The following is an 11,331-nucleotide window of genomic DNA, read 5'->3' as shown; positions in this document are numbered from 1 at the left end:
ACTGTAGAGATCACAATGGTGAGTTAGACGTCTCTGCGTCATACACAGAGTCAAGAGCCTTCAGTGGAGAGCTTGAGTCTTGCACATAAATAGTATCACTGTCCAACACAGAGAGAAAATACAACGTTTCAACTCCTTTCTGTCGGAATTGGAAAAACAAGCCAGTAATAAAACCCAATATAATGTTATTGGTTTCATCGCATCCTGGGACGATGCTATTAATTCAATTGTACTTTTGGGACTATGCTATTTGTTCCATTGTATGTATTTGGACTGCACTCATGGTTTGTCCTCCTGTCCAGGGGGTGGAGCTGAGAGCACCAGGCTGGTGATCAGGTACCCAGACCACTAGATCCAGAGAACCCCACCTTCTCCTCAGAGGACCAACCTCATAGGGCCCCAACACTCTCCTCGCCTTCCCAGTACGCCCTCCACAGGGTAAAGACATCCATCCGTCTGTCATTCAACACATCATTATGAGTTATTCTAAAGTGTTACCAATCAACTCATATAAACTTTTGAAATGTACAAAGTGATGGAAGGAGGAAGCAGGTGGAAGCAGGAGGAAGCAGGCAGGTGCTTCAAAGCTTTCATGTTTGTCTTCTCTCCCAGGACCAGGGTGACGGCTCCCATCAATGGTGACGAGTGTCTCTTCTGGAGGACCACCGGCTGTTTCTATGGTGACAAGTGTTGCTTCAAACACAAGCCTGACCAGAGAGGAAGAGACAGGGAAAACCATGGCAACCCTGTCCAGCATGACAACCCTGACCACCACGCAGCGACTGGATATGAGAGAGGAGGAGAGTGATGAAGATGAAGGAAGAGGATGAAGGACTCTGTCCTTACTTTAAAAGGGAACAGGAGGCTGGGGGGGTGTCACCCCATTTGTAGTCCTCCGGCACAGACCACAGATCCCAGACAGAACACTGGACATATATAATGAGTGTGTGAAGTGTCAATCAAAGTGAAGAGGAGTGCACCTCTGATTTCCTTCCCCCTCTCCCTCGGCCTGAGCTGTGAAACATGGAAATGACATCATCATTAGAACTTGAAGGGATCTCTGCCCAGTGAACCTCCTCTATGATGACCATGTTGTAGACACTAAGGGGGCTGACATCTGTTGTTATCATGTGTTTTACTGTGTATGTATATATGGTCATGTGACGGGACATGTGACCCCTTGTGATGTCACTGTGAGACTGTTATGGGATTTATATGAATAATGACTAAATGATGTCTATATTTAACATAGAACTATAACTAAACAGAATACTACCCTGTCACTGTATGAATGTATGAATCTTATTATAATCATAACACTGAATATAATGTGTGTAGTTTTAGTCAAGAATTGGAACAAGGACTTTCTGTTCCTTGTTAGAAATGAATGGAGCTATCGTCAGACCGGCTGGAATACTGTGTTCCTTACTGGACATTCTGTCCCCACCTAGGAGAGGAGAGACCTTGGGCTTGTAGTAGATTGTTTAACAGGTGGCAGACAATGTGAGAAGGCTTGTGAACTATATTTCCATTGTATCTGAGAGGAGGAGGGACATTTATGATGAAATGTGAGGTATATAAACCAATGTACCAAAACCAAAATCAAATAGCTAAGAGATCCATGGTATGACCACCTTAAAACAATTCCATATGTCAGCTAGTAGCACCCCCCCAAACGGCTCAGACTTTTAGAGGTTCAGAAACCCAGTGTCAGAGGGAGCAATGTCCAGCAGCGAGACACACAAAACAAATCAAACTGTATTAGTCACATGCGCCTTAATACAACAGGTGGACCATCCTGTGAAATGGTTACTGACAAGCCCTTAAGCAACAATGCAGTTGTTTCATGGAAGATTAGATTTTTTAATTTAAAAAATTGATTAAAAAAACTAAATAAATCACATAATTAAATAATAATAATGAAGCAGCAATAAACAATTACATGAAAGATTATTCATTGTCATTTTCAAAAAACACGCATCACTCAGATACAGTAGGACACACTAATCCCAGACAGACTTAGTTATATTCATGTCAGGGTTCACTTTGAGTCCGTTGTTCTGAAGATCAGTGAGCTGAAGACATCTCTTTCACACAAGAACACAGTGGATATACAGAGCAGCTTGCCTTGGCCTTGTCATAATGACAGCTCACTGTTGTCTGTTGTTTCTAGCTAGCTAATGTTGACAGCTAAATGAGAGCAAACTGACTAGCTCACTAGTTAACTATGGGGTCGTGCTGTAATTCAGTAGCAGCACATCATATTGTTCACAATCCAGTACATTCAGAGTAGCTGTGTGATGCACAAAAATGCTTGTTTATCACTGAATAACAGCAGCTTCATGTAGCTAACAAGCTAGCCGAGATCACTAATTTGCTCAATTCAAATAACACAGTATTGTTACGTGCATGCCTGGTTTATTCTATATAAATATTTGACATTTTCAAATGGTATTTTACCTTCTATTTTGTTTATTTTCATCGGACGAGTAGGGACATATGAAGCCTGGAGGCTGCAATAATGTTGAGATGTCAGTAGGGAGAGCTCTAGTCTAGAACACTGGAACCATCTGTTCTGGAACCTTCAGTACCAGCTGATAAGAGGTGATGGGAATGGGTCACATTTTGTCTCTTGTAAAACATGTAGGCCCACTCCTCAAATGAAGAAATGCAACAACAGTATGCTGACTTTAGCACATTTTCTATTTAGATACAGTAACATCCCTTATGTGACACGCTTTTCCTGCATGTTAATGACCTGACTAGGCTACTTTTAAAATGTGTCAACCACAGAATTCACACATAGGCTTTGCCTGCTTCTACTAACACTTACAGTAGACTACTTCTTGTTTCCATTCAGTGACAGTAAGTTGACTGACTGTTCAAGACCTCTCCCCTTCACTTCACTCTGTGAGTACACTTGACAATATCTTGAAATATAGTTTAAGCTTTGTTGTTTTTAGCCAAACATCACATGGCTTACTGTATCTTTGTACTTGTTGGTTTATTTTGAACTGTGTTTTGGTTGTTACATCAGGGCCTGTATTCATAAAGTGTCTCAGATGGTCCATATAATTATGATCTAAAAGGCTAAACTGATCCCAGATCAGCTCTCCTACTCTGATACACTTTGTGAAAACTGACCCTTGACTGTGGTTTCATGTGTGTAGTTTAGGTCAGTTTATTCAATTGCATGTTTAAAACATGATCAGTTTTAATGGGGTGAGTGACTGGTTGCCGGGAAGTCAGGCGCAGGAGAGCAGAGATGGGTGATAACAGGAGAACTTTAATATACACCCTGGCCCAAGGGCACAGGCGAGGCAGCACAAAGCACAACCACAGTAACATCAACCAGATTAAGCAATAACAAACAAACCTGGGTTTGAAACAACAAACGCTGCCCGAACAAGGAGAGGGACCGACTTCGGCAAAGTTGTATCATCAGTAGAGTAGAGTACACCAGTAATACTCAGATCTCCATTCAATAGGGTCATTGTTCCCTGTCAAAGTATAACAGTGTCAAGTATAAATGTGTGTGTGATCAAATCACATTTTATTGGTCACATACACATGGTTAGCAGATGTTAATGTGAGTGTAGCTACATGCTTGTGCTTCTTGTTCCACCATGCAGTAACAACCAATGAGTAATATAACAAATTCACAACAACTAACCTTATATACACCACACAAGTGTAAATGAATGAATAAGAATATGTACATATAAATATATGGATGAAAGACGATGGCCGAACGGCATAGGCAAGATGCAGTAGATGGTATAGAGTACAGTATATACATATGAGATGAGTAATGTAGGTGGTAAACATTATATAAAGTGCCATTGTTTAAAGTGAGTAATAATACATTTATTACATCCAATTTTTAATTATTAAAGTTGCTATAGAGTTGAGTCAGTGTGTTGGCAGCAGCCACTCAATGTTAGTGATGGCTGTTTAACCGTCTGATGGCCTTGAGATAGAAGCTGTGTTTCAGTCTCTCGGTCCCAGCTTTGATGCACCTGTACTGACCTCGCCTTCTGGATGATAGCGGGGGTGAACAGGCAGTGGCTCGGGTGGTAGATGTCCTTGATGATCTTTATGGCCTTCCTGTAACATCGGGTGGGAAACCTGGAGGGCAGGTAGTTTGCCCCGATGATGCGTTGTGCAGACCTCACTACCCTCTGGGGAGAGCCTTACGTAAGGTTGAGGGCGGAGCAGTTACCGTACCTGGCGGTGATACAGCCCGCCAGGATGCTCTCGGTGTGCCTCTGTAGAAGTTTGTGAGTGCTTTTGGTGACAAGCCGAATTTCTTCAGCCTCCTTGAGGTTGAAGAGGCGCTGCTGCGCCTTCTTCACGATGCTGTCTGTGTGAGTGGACCAATTCAGTTTGTCTGTGATGTGTATGCCGAGGAACTTAAAACTTGCCACTGCTCTCCACTACTGTTCCATCGATGTGGATAGGGGGGTGTTCCTCGTTGTTTCCTGAAGTCCACAATCATCTCCTTAGTTTTGTTGACGTTGGGAGTGTGAGGATTATTTTCCTGACACCACACTCGAGGGCCCTCACCTCCTCCCTGTAGGCCGTCTCGTCGTTGTTGGTAATCAGCCTACCACTGTTGTGTCGTCCGCAAACTTGATGATTGAGTTGGAGGCGTCGTGGCCCACGCAGTTTAGGGTGAACAGGGAGTACAGGAGAGGGCTCAGAACGCACCTTGTGGGGCCCCAGTGTTGAGGATCAGCGGGGAGGAGATGTTGTTACCTACCCTCACCACCTGGGGGCGGCCCGTCAGGAAGTCCAGTACCCAGTTGCACAGGCGGGGTCGAGACCTAGGGTCTCGGAGGCTTGATGGACGAGCTTGGAGGGTACTGGGTGTTGAATGCCGAGCTGTAGTCGATGAACAGCATTCTCACATAGGTATTCCTCTTGTCCAGATGGGTTAGGGCAGTGTGCAGTGTGGTTGAGATTGCATCGTCTGTGGACCTATTTGAGCGGTAGGCAAATTGGAGTGGGTCTAGGGAGTCAGGTAGGGTGGAGGTGATATGGTCCTTGACTAGTCTCTCAAAGCACCTCATGATGACGGAAGTGAGTGCTTCGGGCGGTAGTCGTTTAGCTCAGTTACCTTAGCTTTCTTGGGAACAGGAACGATGGTGGCCCTCTTGAAGCATGTGGGAACAGCAGACTGGTATATAGGGATTGATTGAATATGTCCGTAAACACACCAGCCAGCTGGTCTGCGCATGCTCTGAGGGCGCGGCTGGGGATGCCGTCTGGGCCTGCAGCCTTGCCCGAGGGTTAACACGTTTAAATGTTTTACTCACCTCGGCTGCAGTGAAGGAGACTGCATTTTTTCCGTTGCAGGCAGTGTCAGTGGCACTGAAAAAAAAAGTTATTTAGTCTGCCTGGGAGCAAGACATCCTGGTCCGTGACTGGGCTGGATTTCTTCCTGTAGTCCGTGATTGACTGTAGACCCTGCCACATGCCTCTTGTGTCTGAGCCGTTGAATTGGGATTCTACTTTGTCTCTGTACTGACGCTTAGCTTGTTTGATAGCCTTACGGAGTGAATAGCTGCATTGTTTGTATTCAGTCATGTTACCAGACACCTTGCCCTGATTGAAAGCAGTGGTTCGCGCTTTCAGTTTCACACGAATGCTGCCATCAATCCAAGGATTCTGGTTAGGGAATGTTTTAATCGTTGCTATGGGAACGACATCTTCAACGCACGTTCTAATGAACTCGCATTACGAATCAGCGTATTCCGTCAATGTTGTTATTTGACGCAATACGAAACATGTCCCAGTCCACGTGATGGAAGCAGTCTTGGAGTGTGGAGTTAGCTTGGTCGGACCAGCGTTGGACAGACCTCAGCGTGGAGCTTCTTTTTTAGCTTTTGTCTGTAGGCAGGTATCAGCAAAATGGAGTTGTGGTCAGCTTTTCCGAAAGGGGGGCGGGGCAGGGCCTTATATGCGTCATGGAAGTTAGAGTAACAGTGATCCAAGGTTTTTCCGCCCTGGTTAGCAATCAATATGCTGATAAAATTTAGGGAATTTTTTTGTTTGTTTTCAGATTAGCCTTGTTAAAATCCCCAACAACGATGAATGCAGCCTCCGGATAAATGGTTTCCAGTTTGCAAAGAGTTAAATAAAGTTCGTTCAGAGCCATCTATGTGTCTGCTTGGGGGGGGATATATACGGCTGTGATTATAATCGAAGAGAATTCTCTTGGTAGGTAATGCGGTCTATATTTGACTGTGAGGAATTCTAAATCAGTTGAACAGAAGGATTTGAGTTCCTGTATGTTTCTTTCATCGCACCATGCCTCGTTAGCCATAAGGCATACACCCCCACCCCTCTTCTTACCAGAAAGGTGTTTGTTTCTGTCGGCGCGATGCGTGGAGAAACCCGTTGGCTGCACCGCATCGGATAGTGTCTCTCCAGTGAGCCATGTTTCCGTGAAGCACAGAACGTTACAGTCTCTGATGTCCTCTGGAATGCTACCCTTGCTCGGATTTCATCAACCTTGTTGTCAAGAGACTGGACATTGGCAAGAAGAATGCTAGGAAGTGGGGCACGATGTGCCCCGTCTCCGTAGTCTAACCAGAAGACCGCTACGTTTCTCTTTTTCGGAGTCGTTTTTTGGGGTCGCTGCATGCGATCCATTCCGTTGTCCTGTTTGTAAGGCAGAACACAGGATCCGCGTCAAGCGAAAAACATATTCTTGGTCGTACTGATGGTGAGTTGACGCTGATCTTAGATACAGTAGTTCTTCTCGGCTGTATGTAATGAAACCTAAGATGACCTGAGGTACTAATGTAAGAAATAACACGTAAAAAAAAAAAACTGCATAGTTTCCTAGGAATGCGGGGCGAGGCGGCCATCAATGTCGGCGCCGGAAGTCAATACAGAGAACTGGCGGAGGGATATTTGTTTTTGTTTTTTGTGAACAGTTTTCCTTGGGGTTTTGCCTGCTACACACGTTCTGTTATAGTCACAGACATGATTTAACCAGTTTTATAAACGTCAGAGTGTTTTCTATCCACACATACTAATCATATGCATATACTATATTCCTGGCATGAGTAGCAGGACGTTGACATTTTGCAATTTTTAACAAAAGCTGAAAAAATTAACACGCTCTTTTAGAGGCTAATTAGCTTAGTGATGAGCTTTGAGGGCACTATGGTGTTGAACACTGAGCTGTAGTCAATGAATAGCATTCTCACATAGGTGTTCCTTTTGTCCAGGTCTGAAAGGGCAGTGTGGAGTTCAACAGAGATTGCATCATCTGTGGATCTGTTGGGGCAGTATGCAAATTGGAGTTGGTCTAGGGTTTCTGGGATAACGTTGTTGATGTGAGCCATGACCAGCCTTTAAAAGCACTGTGTGTGTGAGTCACTTGCTGTTTAGACTCACTGCTTTAGGGTAGAAGCTATATTGAACGTGGTGGTCAGTCTTTAGGCTGCTGTACAACTTGATGGACCGTAGAGGATTGAACATTTATCCTCCTGTATTTGGGGATCTGAGAATAAAACAACTTCAGAACGATGAAGGGAAAGACATGTGTTTGCAGTTATACAGACATCTTAAATAGACAGAGGTCGACAGACATGCAACACGTCACACACATTACATACATAGTGCAATAGACTTACAGACAGACAGTATTCACATAGCCAACCATATAGCACAATACAACACAACACAATATGAGCCTGGTTCATTTTCAGTAATGAGGCCCTGTACCCCATTTACAGTTTCTACTTCAATGTATCAGGTGGAGTTATTCACCAGCTATAGAGAGAGTTGTTGTTTATGTTTCTCAGACTGCAGGGTGGGAGATGCAACAATGGCCTTGAGAACAGCAGGAAGTGTGTTGGTGGTCTTTCTCTGGTCTGTGGCAGGTATGGTCTCACTCTTATCTTTTCCTTGCCCGGTTTGTCAAACTACAGTTGTCTTTCTCACACTAAACCAAAGAGTATCAATATCTCAACTCAGCAACTATGGAACAAAGTGTTAGTGTGAGCCACAAGACCTTGAACTTAATGTAACGTCCTTGTGATGTCTAACTGTGTTTCAGTGGTACTGGGGCAGAATGTCTGGAGTGTTACCTACACCAAGAAGAGTATCTGTGCCTTGAAGGGGTCAACAGTGGAGATGTCCTGCACTTACACATATCCCAGAGGTTATATCGTCACAACAACCTTGTGGTTCACTGAAATTTATGATGTGGAGAATTATGAGAGTCTGTTAGATGACCCAGACTACAAAGGTCGTGTGACGTACCGTAGTGATAAGACGAATGGACACACCCTGACAATCACAAACCTGAGAGAGAGTGACTCAGCAACGTACAAGTTCAGATTTATAACAAATCAGACCGGAGGGAAATATTTTGGGAGCCCTGGAGTCACTTTGTCTGTTACAGGTACAGTGACATTGTATATAATCCTAAACTGTTTAATTGGTTCTGGGAAATTGTCTTGATTTGTACAGAAATAATATAATTCATATGAATGTATGGTATAATAGGAATGTCTGAATTGATGATTTGAGAACGTCCACTCCTGTCTCATTTGAACTAGACAACAGGTCATTGATGGTTTTAATGTTGTTTTCTACTCCAGGCGTGCAGGTGAAGGTGACCACTACATGGTGGTCAACGACACTGACCTGTAGCACCACCTGTACTCTGACTGACAACCCCAACCCCACCTACATCTGGTACAGGAACAGTAAGATTGTACAACAGGACTCCTCTCCCTCATACAAAGTCCGCTTTAAAACTGAAGACAGCTTCTACTGTGCTGTAAAAGGCATCAATTCTAATGCAGTGTGTGAGTGTGACTGATACACTTTTAAAGTCTGTCAAAATCATCCAATACATCACTGGTCAGTGTTGATGTTTAGTGAAACAGACATGAGATAGAGCTACTATTTAATTTAGATTAACTTCTTGCGTCCGAGCAATCCCAGATCCGGGATCCTATTTATAGCTTCAAGCTCATTAGCATAACGCAACGTTAACTATTCATGAAAATCGCAAATGAAATGAAATAAATATATTTGCTCTCAAGCTTAGACTTTTGTTAACAACACTGTCATCTCAGATTTTCAAAATATGCTTTTCAACCATAGCTAAACAAGCATTTGTGTAAGAGTATTGATAGCTAGCATAGCTATAAGCCTAGAATTCAGCCAGCAACATTTTCACAAAAACAAGAAAATCATTCAAATAAAATCATTTACCTTTGAAGAACTTCAGATGTTTTCAATGAGGAGACTCTCAGTTAGATAGCAAGTGTTCAGTTTTTCAAAATATATTATTTGTGTAGGACAAATCGCTCCGTTTTGTTCACGTTTGGCTATGAAAAAACCTGTATCCAGTTATAGCCTCAAGCTCATTAGCATAACGTAACGTTAACTATTTATGAAAATCGCAAATGAAATGAAATGAATGTGCTTGCTCTCAAGCTTAGCCTTTTCTTAACAACACTGTCAACTCAGATTTTCAAAATATGCTTTTCAACCATAGCAAAACAAGCATTTGTGTAAGAGTATTGATAGCTAGTGTAGCATTTAGCATAGCATTTAGCGGGCAACATTTGCACAAAAACCAGAAAAGGATTCAAATAAAATCATTTACCTTTGAAGAACTTCGGATGTTTTCAATGAGGAGACTCTCAGTTACATAGCAAATGTTCAGTTTTTCCTGAAAGATTTGTTGTGTAGGAGAAATCGCTCCGTTTTGTACATCACGTTTGGTACCAAAAAAAAACCTAAAATTCAGTCATCAAAACGGCAAACTGTTTTCCAAATTAACTCCATAATATCGACTGAAACACGGCAAATGCTGTTTAGAATCAATCCTCAAGGTGTTTTTCACATATCTCTTCATTGATATATCGTTCGTGAATGTCTACTTTCTCCTGTGAATCGCTTGGAAAAAGACGTGCAGTTGAAGATGACGCACCAATTTCGACAGAGGACACCGGGCGGACACCTGGCAAATGTAGTCTCTTATGGTCAATCTTCCAATGATATGCCTACAAATACGTCACAATGCTGCAGACACCTTGGGGAAACGATAGATCGGGCAGGCTCATTCCTTGCGCATTCACAGCCATATAAGGAGACAATGAAAAACAGAGCCTCAAAAATCCTGCTAATTTCCTGTTTGAAGTTTCATCTTGGTTTCGCCTGTAGCATCAGTTCTGGGGCACTCACAGACAATATCTTTGCAGTTTTGGAAACGTCAGAGTTTTCTCTTTCCAAAGCTGTCAATTATATGCATAGTCGAGCATCTTTTTGTGACAAATTATTGCACTTAAAACGGGCACGTTTTTTTTATCCAATAATGAAATAGCTCCCCCATAGATGTAACAGGTTAATGGTGGTTGCTTTTACAGTTCTAAATACTGACACCATTTCATAATGAGAAGACTAACTTTCACAATGTTATCTAGACGGCACAAAGAACTGTTTAAACTGCCCTGTTTTTCAATTGACAGACATTTCTACAATGTTAATGTCATAATGTTATTCTGCTGGTCTGTTTGGCGTAATTTTACATAGTTGTCTTTCACTCATTGAGCGATGCTTATCTGTTGTTCCCATTCACACCCAACTCAGTAACTATGTCGACAAAGTGTGGACAAACCATCTTGTTAGTGAAAGCCATTTTGGAAGAAATGTTTTTTTCATAAATGTTGTGTTGTGTGACTGTGTGTTTCAGTGGTAATGGGTCAGAATGGCTGGAGTGTTACACACACCACTCAGAGTATCTGTGTCTTGAAGGGGTCAACAGTGGAGCTGACCTGTTCTTATACATATCCCAGTGGTAAAGTCACAACAACCCTTTGGTTCACTAAATGGGGGACTGGTGTAGAACCTAAAGATCTAGGTCAGGACCCAGAGTATGCAGGTCGTCTGGAGTATCATGGAGATAAGAAGAAAGACTGTACCCTGAGAATCACAGACCTGAGAGAGAGAGACTCAGCTACGTATTGGTTCAGACTATTAACAGATCAGGAAGGAGGGACATTTACTGGCAATCCTGGAGTCACTCTGTCTGTCACAGGTACAGTTACATTCAATATAATTAAACTGTTGAATTCCATTTAGTTCAGGAAAATTGTATTGGTTTCTGTTTATGTCTGTGTAACATAGGATTTCTTCCATCTTTGTATTAAAGTGATAAGTCAGTAATAAAGGGATTTACAGTGATATTGTTTTTTCTCCAGGTCTTCAGGTGAAGGTGACTGGTGGACATCAGGATAAGACACTGACCTGTATCACCACCTGTACTCTGACTGACAACCCCACCTACATCTGGTA

General features: G+C 42.7%; 1 long non-coding RNA gene across 1 annotated transcript; it reads left to right on the top strand.

The window, feature by feature from the left end:
- Positions 1–8,335: 8,335 nt before the first annotated feature.
- Positions 8,336–10,805, top strand: LOC135536420 (uncharacterized). Its single transcript, XR_010454988.1, has 3 exons — positions 8,336–8,422; positions 8,622–8,831; positions 10,730–10,805. It is a non-coding gene; the product is annotated as an uncharacterized LOC135536420 (long non-coding RNA).
- The last annotated feature ends 526 nt before the right edge of the window (positions 10,806–11,331 follow it).

This window comes from Oncorhynchus masou, unplaced genomic scaffold (genome assembly GCF_036934945.1).
Source record: "Oncorhynchus masou masou isolate Uvic2021 unplaced genomic scaffold, UVic_Omas_1.1 unplaced_scaffold_6163, whole genome shotgun sequence".
Classification (NCBI taxonomy): domain Eukaryota; kingdom Metazoa; phylum Chordata; class Actinopteri; order Salmoniformes; family Salmonidae; genus Oncorhynchus; species Oncorhynchus masou.
This window is presented reverse-complemented; position numbering and strand designations above follow the sequence as displayed.